The following is a 10722-nucleotide window of genomic DNA, read 5'->3' as shown; positions in this document are numbered from 1 at the left end:
GAGAAAACAGTACCTTACCACTCTCCTGCCTTTTCCATTCACATTAACATTCAAATGGAAGGAGTTTTGGACAACTTTTTGTTGATTCTTGCTAAACACTCTCCAGACTCTTTGGGAATTCTAGAACAAGATCGGGGATGTTTTCTGCACAATTTCTCCTTGTGAGACATAGTGGAAAAGCTTTTTACTAAGCCACAGGAGATAAGAGACACTAAAGACGATGATACGGAGCTCTCCGAAGCTAAGGGACTGTCCCGGCCATCTTTTGGTAGAATATGCCCTCCGGAGTGCATGGCGACCTGCACAATGCTCTGTGCACACAGAAGCCGCTTTTTCGCCTCTGGGAAACAGAGAAAGAGGCAGCTTGTGAAAGACGAAGAATGAAGCCGCACAACACTGGCATTGTGTGCGCTGTCACCGACATATTTTCATTAAAAATTCTTACTTAGGATTTTTCTTTCTGACAAGTTGAGAGCCTTCAGGAACAAAATGTAAACAATGGTTATCTACTGCTGTGGAATGCAACAGGTGCATCTGTGATTGGCCAATCTTGGATGTTTATAATTAATGGCTAATCACACCCCAGTTAGCTTGGACTCTCTGTCCAAGACACAAACCTTTATTATGCATTCCTTTCTATTCTTAGCTTAGCAAGCCTTCTGAGATGAAACTTTTCATTCTGTTCTTTTTAGTATAGTTATAATGTAATATATATATCATAAAATAATAAATCAAGCCTTCTGAACATGGAATTCAACATTCTCATCTCTTCCCTCACTGGAAAACCCCTATAAACACTGTCACAGTGTGCAACTTTCAAACTGAGAGAAAACAGTATCTTACCACTCTCCTGCCTTTCCCATTCACATTAACATTCAAATGGAAGGAGTTTTGGACAGCTTTCTGTTGCTTCTTGTTAAACACTCTGCAGACGTCTGTGCAACTTCTACAGTAAGATAGGGGATGCTTCCTGTACTGGCACAGTTTCTCCTTGTGAGACATAGTGGGAAAGCTTTTTGCTAAGCTGCACGTGACAAGAGATGCTAAAGATGATGATACGGAGCTCTCCAAAGATAAGCACAGCTCCGGGGCATCTTTTGACAGAAGCCCCACTCTGGAGTGCACGGCGACTGGCACAACGGTCTGTGCTCTTTTTGGCAGCCAGGAGGCACAGAGCGCGGCAGCTAGCAAGAGGTGAAGAACGAAGCCCCACAACTGAGGCATTGTGTGCCCAGCTTTCAAACTGCTAGAGGACAGTGTTTTCCCACTTGCATGCCACTTCAATTTCCTTCTAGCATTTGTATGGAAGGACTTCTTAGACAACTTTCCTCTGTTTCCAGCAAATTTTCTAGCAGCCCTCCATGGAGAATCTTGGGCTTCCCTTGAGGCTGCGAGATGCAAAGATGCAAACTCATAGATCTCCTAGGGCAAGTTCAGGGGACGTTTGATGTGCTGGTACAGCTTCTCCATGCGAGACGGAGTGGAAAAGCTTTCCACTTAAATGCAGGCGACAAGAGACACAGAAGACAGAGATACGAGGCTCTCTGAAGGTAAGCGCCGGTCCCGGTCATCTTTCGGCAGAAGCCGCACTCTGGAGCGCAAGGTGACAGCGTGATGATTTGTGCGCGAAGAAGGCGCTTCTGCGCCTCCGGGAGACGGAGAGCGCGGCAGCTTGTAAGAGGTTTGGAATGAAGCTACACAACAGAGGCATTGTGTGTGCAGCTTTCAAACTGACAGAGGAAACTCTCCTGCTTTTTCATTCACATTAACATTTCAGTGAAAGGACCTTTCATAGACCTCTGTATAGATTATCATTTGTCTTTGATTGACCCCGTCAATTTTTGACCCCATCAAAACTCATAGCTGGTTTCGGTTGACTGATGAATGGAAAGGGGAAAGTCACAGAGCTTAAGTGGTTCCCATGCCAGCAACTTCTCAGTAGCAGGGAGATTTCTGTCCTCAAGTTTGTTACTTCAGCTAGCAGATTATGCTCACTCCAAAAGAAGGTGAGAAAGTTGCTTCCCTAAATGGTCCAATAATTATTCCTGCTATTTGTGACTCTTTTGTATTACTGGATTTTGTATTACTGGAGTTTGTTACAGAGAGTTGGATTAAATTGCATGCATTCGCTCTTGGGGGAAACAGAGTATTCTTTAGCCAATAGCGTGACGGCTTTTAACAGAGATTGTCTTAACGGACTAGGAATTTAAAAATACAGCAATTCCTGCTAGTTCCAATTCCATTTTTAGGCTCAACAAACTGAATGGTAAACCTGCACCAGTAGGGAGGGAAATTTAATTAGACTTCCTCCTTTTTGGAGAGAAGATAATGAAAAAGTTTCACCAGAATCAGAGCAGGCTGTAAAACAAGAAGAGCATCATGAAGAGGCCAATCCTATCTTTTTAGTATTACTATTTGCGATTGGACTTGAATGAAATGTGTCAACTCTGTGTTCCTAGGTATCACATCAAAAATAGGTACTTCAGCTGCTTTACTTCTCTCCTAAAGCTAAGAATAGAATCCAAATAATCATGACTCCATGGTTACTATTCACCCTGTGATGCTGACAGGTGAAAAAGGAGTGAAAGGTGCACCTGCAAATTAACTTGAATGGCCTATCTAAAACAGCGGTCACTGATTTCCTGAAGGCTTACTTAAGCAGTTAATCTGCCAGTGTGACTCATTTGGTATCATCTCATAGTGCAAATTCTGCATAGTTTCATGTTCTGCATAGTTTTCAGTTGCCAAGGAGCATAACCATTCAAGGGGCAAAGAATTGTAGGGCTGGGCAAGTTCAGGTGCTGAAACTGTAAGTGGTTAAGTCATGCCATATTAAAGTGACAGAGCAAATCAGTTGATACAGGACTTTCAGCTGGACACCTCTAAGAATAGCAACCTGTCTGCAATGACACAGCCATCTTCCTAGCTGTATTCCAGAAAGAGAAAAGGGACACCTTCAGTGGTTAAGATGTTTGACATGAAAAAACAGCAAGAAATGTACCGCAAAATACTTGAGCTGGATAAAGTGTGTTTTTCTAGTGAGAATTTTGCAGTTGTTCTTTCTTGTCTGTGCCTTTACTTTCACAGAAAATGGTGGGAGGTTTAATTATTACTTTTCTTTTTTATTTTGTTTTGTTGACCTCCCTCTTTCAACCTGCAATTAACAATTTTGCCTTTATTTTCTGGTTCCTCTTTTTTTACTTATATAAGGTCACATGAGGTCATCCAATCTTGTCATAAACATTCTCATACAGTGAAAAGAAGTAGAAGGTACATCTAAATCCACAAAAATAGAGTTTTTTACAGTCTTCTGTGGGAACATTAGGACACAAGATATCTTTGAACTATGTTATGCTGTATTGATTTAACTTTTAGTCCACTCATTACTATTATTACAAGTGTTTGGCCTTTAGTACATAGCCTTTGAAATCATGCAGCCCAATATTTTAGCTATTTTTTTTTTAATTTCTATAGAGGGTTTTGTTTCTTAAGGAATATTCCAGAGCAAGAGCATCCATGGTAGAGTTATGACATCATAATCAAAAGCATCATAAATTCTGGTACAGTTTGTGCCGGTAATACATCTAGAAATTAAAGGTTTTAGATCTTTTTTTTCTTTCAAATGTACCCATTATTTGAAATAGTTAAGAGTAGGGGGTTTTCCCCCCCACAAAATACTTCTCTCTGAAATGTTACTCAGGGTTTACACACAAAAGCCCACCCTGTAAAACCTGTGGCGGATACTCTGCAGTAACTGCAGCATTGCAGCTAGTGATGATAACATGGGTTAAATGACATTGCTTCTGCAGTGATGGAAACTCTGTCTACACAGACATACTCCACAAATGTTACAATGACTTAGCTCCCATCCTAAAGTTAATGTGCATTTTAAAACTGCCCAAGAAGGTGAATTCAAGCTCCTTCATTTCTCTGCTCTGGAGTCCAAAGAGAATTTCAATGTACTTTTTATCATTTACAGCTGTCATTACTTAGCTCTTGAACATGAGAGTCCCTCTTGACTGATGAAAGTTGTCTAGTTAAGAATTGGTCAAAGACATCGTCCTGCTCCAGAAGGAGATGAGAAGATTTTTGCAATCTTACTCATCTCTACTGCTTGTGATTTCTATATGAAACCAGTGGGAAGTTTTCTGAAGGTAGTCCAGAAGCTGGCAATATGGACAGCTTAGAACTGAACACTTGCTGCACTGCTATCATGGTGATAACAGAAAGGACATAAAAAATGTAAAAGGGCAAACAAAGCAGTTGAAAGAAAATGAACATTAATCATTATTCCATTCTTCTAATATATCCTTCCTTAAATCATTTCCATGAAGTTTCACAACTTGAATTGGTATCCGTGAAAAGGAATCTGAGACAGAGTAAGCTTTTTAATGGAGTAGATGTGCCAAACACAGGCCAAATTGCCTTTTTTTGGCATCAAATATTAGTTATGCTTGACCTATCCTTTGCTTAAGGTACTTAGCTCACACTAAGAATTTTTCTCACGAGTGAGTAAATTTTACTGTCATGATTGAGTAAATTTCACTGTCACTCAATTTTACTGTCATGATTGTCATTGAAACTTTTCAAGGAAAGCTCTGAATAGCAATATTTGTGTAAAAACAGTATTTTATCTCCTGTATTTGTGTGAAGCAGGTAAGCCTTTTGCCATCAACAGTGTTACTTAACCTTTTATGTCATATCCCTCTTCATATCCATATTGAGCTTGTGGGATACTAATTTACTTCAGAATAGTGAAATGTGGAATAAGATTACTTTTTCTTTTTGAAAGCTAATGTCATTTGACCTACTTACAGCAAATAATTCATTAATTCCAAGTCCCCAGCTAGCATCTTTTACACATATTCTAACCTTCTAAGCAAGTAACAAAAGCACTCTCCAATACTTTACTTTTTTAAGCACACAAAATACTTCCCTCCTTTGCACTTGGTAACTCTAAAACGAATGACATGTCTGTGGTATTTTAATGTGTGCCATATTTAGCCAAGTAATTCAAAACAAATAAAAAGTAGTCCCTTCAATTTGGAAATATTTTTAAATTGGTTTTGAATATATGAAACATACCCTTACCTTACATATTGCATGCAGATTAAATAGTTGTGAAAGCAAACCAAGTGTTTCTGTTCGATAGCAAAGTTTTCCAGTTTTCCACAATTGTTCTTGGCACAGTTTTCTACTTAACATGACTATTAGGACACTCAAAGGTACTTCTGAGGTACTGTAATAAGCTGAAAAGTAGGGGAGGTTGTGCCTTATTTCTGGCTTCCTTTGATTTTCTTTTTGGTTTTCTTCCTCTTGCTCTTTGTTATTTCACCTTTCTAGATAGATAGTGATTTAGATTTGCAATTTACTAAGCTATGTTTTCTGTCTGGAAATCTTGTAAATTTTGAAATTTACAACCTGTAAATATGCATCTTTTTATGATTTGCTAGCAACATTTAAAATCTTCCTCCTGCTCTAAAATGCTTTTATTTGATATGCATTTTTATCACCATTCAAACTGAAAGAGAACAATTCCCATATTCACTGCTTTTGTACTGGATTCAGTTCAATGTGCGCTAATGGTGCAAAAAAAGTCCTGCTGGAAGAAAGAATCTGCATACAAATTGACCTAGACACATGCTACAAGGGTCTTGTAAATCTTCAAAGTGTCTCTACCTCTCTGGCAGTCTGTCTTTATAGCAGGACTTGATTAGGTATTTTGCTAGCATTTATTTGACAGAAAGTGATAGCAAAGCAAGCAAAATGGAGCAGCAAAAGAAGATAGCAGCAAAACATATATTATGCCCTCTGTTATGTATCATTTCCGAAAAAAAGTTTTTCTCACCATGTTACTTAAAATACCTTAGTAGAGCTGAAGACTAGGAAAATGCAACTTTGCTCTGGATTCATTAAAACCAAATCTATCTGTGGTCAGAAGTGCCCAGCGTGATGCTGGGAACTCCTAGCTGGTTTCAGTAAGCTGTCTGGAGAACTGCATTTTCGTTTTACTTGCATGTCTGTAAGGTGGGGAGTTTCTGTGGGGCCTTGAGCCCTGAGAGTGCCATGGGCACAGAGACCCATTGTGTAGCTCTCTGACCAGCCACAGCACACTGAGGCATGATGGATTACTCCCAGAGTTCATGCGGTATAAAGGTTTTCTGCCCCCATGAAGGATAACACTTCCATTTTCCTGCTCAGAGCCATTCTGTATGTTACAATGGCACCTTGAATTAATCAAGTGCTTATTTGACCAATGGCCAGGGAGCTTGGATTCTTAGGTTTCTTGTGTTTGATCTGTTTCCTGTTTCAGTAAATAGCAAAACTTCCAAGGACTGCAACGACAAGAAGATGAAGCTGCTACCATATTCCAAATGTTTGCCTAATAAAATGGTGATTCTTGCACATATTCACAATGGTAATTTCAGGTACTGAAACACCAGCTCTGCTCAGGGTAATTCTGAAATTGGCTTGAGCTCTTTTCCATGTTTCTTAGTGGCTGAACTGAGACACTTGTAGCTTTCAAGGCAAGGTGTTTGACAGCAGCCTCAAAAAGGCTCAGGCTGTTGGATGAAAACGTGAAAAAAAGTGAAAAGGTGAACTGGCGTGAATGGGGGGAAATCTCACTTATGGTTTATGTCATAGATTCAGCCAGATGATCAACAATCATTAGTTTAATGAGGTACCAGCATAGTCTTTCACTCTCGCAGATCCCCAAAAGTTTAAAACATCCAGCAGCTTCTTCCTTGCAACAACCACCACAGCCAAAAACCAGGCCTGGCCTTCACCTTCTCCTCGCAGCCTACAAACTCTGCCAGACATACTGGTGATTCTCATTTTCCTTCTCAGCTACATGGAAAAGCGCATCCTCTGAGTGTCACACAATCCTTAGTGAAACTGAACAGCGGTTCACCTACAAACAGCTCAAGTGTGCCAGGACAGAAAGCTTTCATTGACTTGTCCCCTTGCCTTTTCCTTGCAGCCTTCTATTTTCAGAGCACGCACTGAGGCATTGCACTTTGCTTCTCAACTGAGTTTATTGTCATATTGCTGGAATCCCATATATCCATCTCCTTCTCTCACAAACTGCTTCTGTTGAAACATGCTGATGTGATGTGCTTTCCTGCTCAGCTATTCACACCATCTGAATCTCAATGGAGAAGTTTCTGGCTATGTCTCACACACACAGATATGCCAGGATGAAAAGGTTGCTTGGACCTTGCTGCTTAGGTTTGAAAACATCCGTTCACTCCACAATCAAGAGACAGCTTTCTTTGCTTTACATCCTGCAAACTTCTCTCTCTCTCTCTCTCTCTCTCTCTCTCTCTCTCACACACACACACACACACACACACACACACATGAGAGAGCTATGCACTTTCTTTCTTTCTCAGCTGCACTCACCTATCCCTGTTTTGCAGAGAAAATAAGAGAACTCCACAACTTTGTAAAAGTTGTAAAGCTGGTATGTTTGTTTATTGCAGTGCTGGACACATGCGGAGATTTCTCTCCCTAAAAGGGCATGCATGCCTCTGAGAACTTCAGATCTCTTTTTATCTCTCCTCCCAAATACATATGCATACAGTTTCACAATAGGTTCATACATATTCATTCTTATGGACTCTGTGTGACATTTATCATCAGTTCCTCTTTATCAAAAAGAATTCCTGGGTCAGGGTGGCCTGCCCGTGCAGTAGTTTCTGGTTTGTTTTTTTTTTTTTCTGTCTCTCTCTGTCTCTTCATTATCTCTGTCCTGCAGTTTTCCGTTCAGCTTTGGCCTTACAGACTTTTCACCCTTCCTAGACATTTCACCTAATTCAAAATCGATTTTTACTCTGGGAGATTTTTCACTCTGTCTCATCCCCTACCTTGAACTTTCTACCACTTTTCTCTTGGCTTTGCTGTGCATGGACATTTCCTCTTAAGACACCCATTGTGTTGCCTACCCCTCCCCTATATTGCCTTGCCTTTCCTACCCAATCTTGCATTTCCTTTTCATTCCTGACCACTCCTTCACCTTGCTGACCCATGCATGTCCTTCCCTTGCCCTTCGTACCAACCCAGTGGCTTGCTCACCTACCCTCCTTTTCCTTCCCAGTTGACCAGCTCCAATCTTTCATTTCCTTCTCCTTCTAGGACTCTTATTGCCTTGCCTCCCTCTCTTTTGTGTTGCCTGGCAAAGCCACCACTTGTCTTGCCTTGCCCTTGAATGCCTTCCTTGCCTTGCATGACCTTGCTCACCTGTCCCCCACCTGGAATTCAACACATCTCTGTTGGGATCTATAAAATTAGAGGGTTTTGAGAAAGTGGTAAAAAAGACAGGCCTCAGACAGCAGATTTGTGAACAGTGCTAATGCAGCAGAACTGGTTTTCTAAGCTGTAGAGCAGACGTGAGAAATAGAACAATAAGCTTCTGTGATTTGCCCTTTTAGGTTGCAACAAGTTTATTTAATGTACATCTTTAGAAAGTTAATATGAATGAGTCTCTGTGCGTTGTCTCTCATAAACGAGCCATTCTGTTAGAGAAAAAGTCTCTATTGTGTTAACTATGTGTGCTTCATATGATGGGATAGAATTATTGTCAATATGTTTTTGTTCTATGTGTGATTGGCTGAAACTTGGACTGAGATGGCTTTATGCTACGCTGTAACATTACGTTTCCTTGGCATTCTATTTGAATCAGCGAGCTGTTAACATCTGTTGTCTCCATTGTCCTGACAATCTACTGAGATTGATGTTCGAAATAAACAGCTCACGGCACTAATTTTGAGTGTCCCATCCTGTTCGCGACTGTATATAGTGTGCCGATGGCAAAAATCTCCTTTTGTGGAATTTCTTCAACTTGCATTGCCCTGCCTGCTTCTCCTAGGATTCTCCAGGCTTTCACTGGCTTTTTTTTCTCAAGGCCCCAGTGTTTCAGGAGCATGTGGGAGGAAGCCCGGAGGAAGTCACATGCAAGCATACCTATCTGTCCTGACAGCTTTGTTCTGACATCTATCCTTGCATGTCTTGAATTTTGGATGCAAAATTCAGGTTTCACCCTTGGGCTTCAGGACCAGAATGACAATTCTTTTGCATACAAAGGAAAGCAGGTAATGCAAGTGTCTTAGTGCAGATTAGCAATGGCCCATGCAAGATCAAGGCTGGACAGAGCGGTCTAACCTGGCCATTTTTGTGTACCAGCCATATTTGAATGTACCTGCCACTTGCCTTGCTTTGGCAACCCAACATTTTCCTTGCCTTGCCCTGCTGATCCTCCATTGCTTTGCATTCTCTTGCATGCCCATGCCCCACATTTGACCCACCTACAGTTTTCCTCTGGGGCTTTGCTTTGCCTAGCCCTTTCTGCTAACATTACTTCCTATGCCCAGCCTTGCCTCTAACTTCTGGGACTTTTCTCACCTACCACTCCATTTGCTTTCCCCTCACAGCTCCAGCCTTGCCAACCTCTCCCTTGATTTGCCTACAATCGCCTACACTTGCTTTGCATTGCCTTACTGCATGGAAGGCAAGGCAAAGAGTGGTAGGCAAGGCAAAGCCAAGCTAGGAAGTTATTTGTAGGGCTAGGTGAGGCAGACATAGGCAAGGAAGCAAAGCTAGGATAGGCTAGGAAAACTAGGCACAGTACTGGAGGCAAGGCAAAGCCAAGTGACTTGGAGTGCCTTTCCATAGGAAGTAAAAGATATGGCAGCAATGTTGGTAGGGCAGCTGATAAGGTACCGTGGGGAGGTATAGTCCAGCAAGACATTTCTGTCCTGGACCCTTCTGTGTAGGAGCCATTGTTGGACAGAGTCAGTACCGGACATGGTATACAACTTTTGCTTGTTAAGTTCCTGAAGGAGAACAGCAATGCTTTCTCATGGGAAGGAAAGAACTTAGCCCCAGTGTTGGAGTTGGAGATAAGAAGCTGTGTCATGCAGCTTAAGGGCAGCAGTAACTTTCTATCCTGGCATATTTGATTTGGAAGCACTGACTCAATTCGTACATTCATGAAGTTGGTATCCATCTTTGGAAGGCAGTCTCCCTCCTGAAAGAATCCATTTGGCATATGTTTTCCACTTCCTCAAGGCAGCCTTCTTGAAATTCTGCAAGCACACTTCTTTTGGACAAGGTAAAGAGCTGGGCTGGGTCTTAGTGTGCAGCATATCTAGTGCCCCATGCAGCTAATGCCCAATAGCAGTGTTCCGACATTTTTCTATAGGATCAGGCCCTGGATGTTTTGGATTTTGGAGGGGCTGCCTTTTCTTTTGAGATGGGCTTCTAGTTCTTCTTCTCCTTGGCAAAGTTTGGATGGGCACTTTGGGTGGTCTCAGTGAATTGAAAGGCTTTTCCCAACAGGCAGTCCTCTGGGTTAGAGTTGTTGAACTGTCAGTGGGAATGCAGAGGCCAGGCAGGGTTTTGTCCCTTGTAGCTTTCATGCGTGAGCAGACCCTAGTGCCATTTGGATCCTGACTCAGAGACTGAAGGCTAACAATGGTAACTAGAGCTGAGAAGGAAAGTGGTAATAGCAGGGTGGGTGTTTGTAGTTTGATGGGTGCAATTGAAATTGTAGGTAGCAAAGAGCTTTCTCCACTGACAGTTTTGCAAGCTCTGTTTTTGGCCAATGTTTGCAAGTTTGTTACCAGACTCTAAGAGATAAAGAAAAAGTTTGTTAGGGCAGAGGAATTGGTGTTGGCCTTTGAGTGTGGTGCAAAGAAAAGTATCCACTTGGAATGTGGGAGG

Source organism: Ammospiza nelsoni, chromosome 2 (genome assembly GCF_027579445.1).
Source record: "Ammospiza nelsoni isolate bAmmNel1 chromosome 2, bAmmNel1.pri, whole genome shotgun sequence".
Taxonomy (NCBI): Eukaryota; Metazoa; Chordata; class Aves; order Passeriformes; family Passerellidae; genus Ammospiza; species Ammospiza nelsoni.
The sequence above is the reverse complement of the archived record's forward strand: the minus strand, read 5'-3'. Positions refer to the sequence as shown.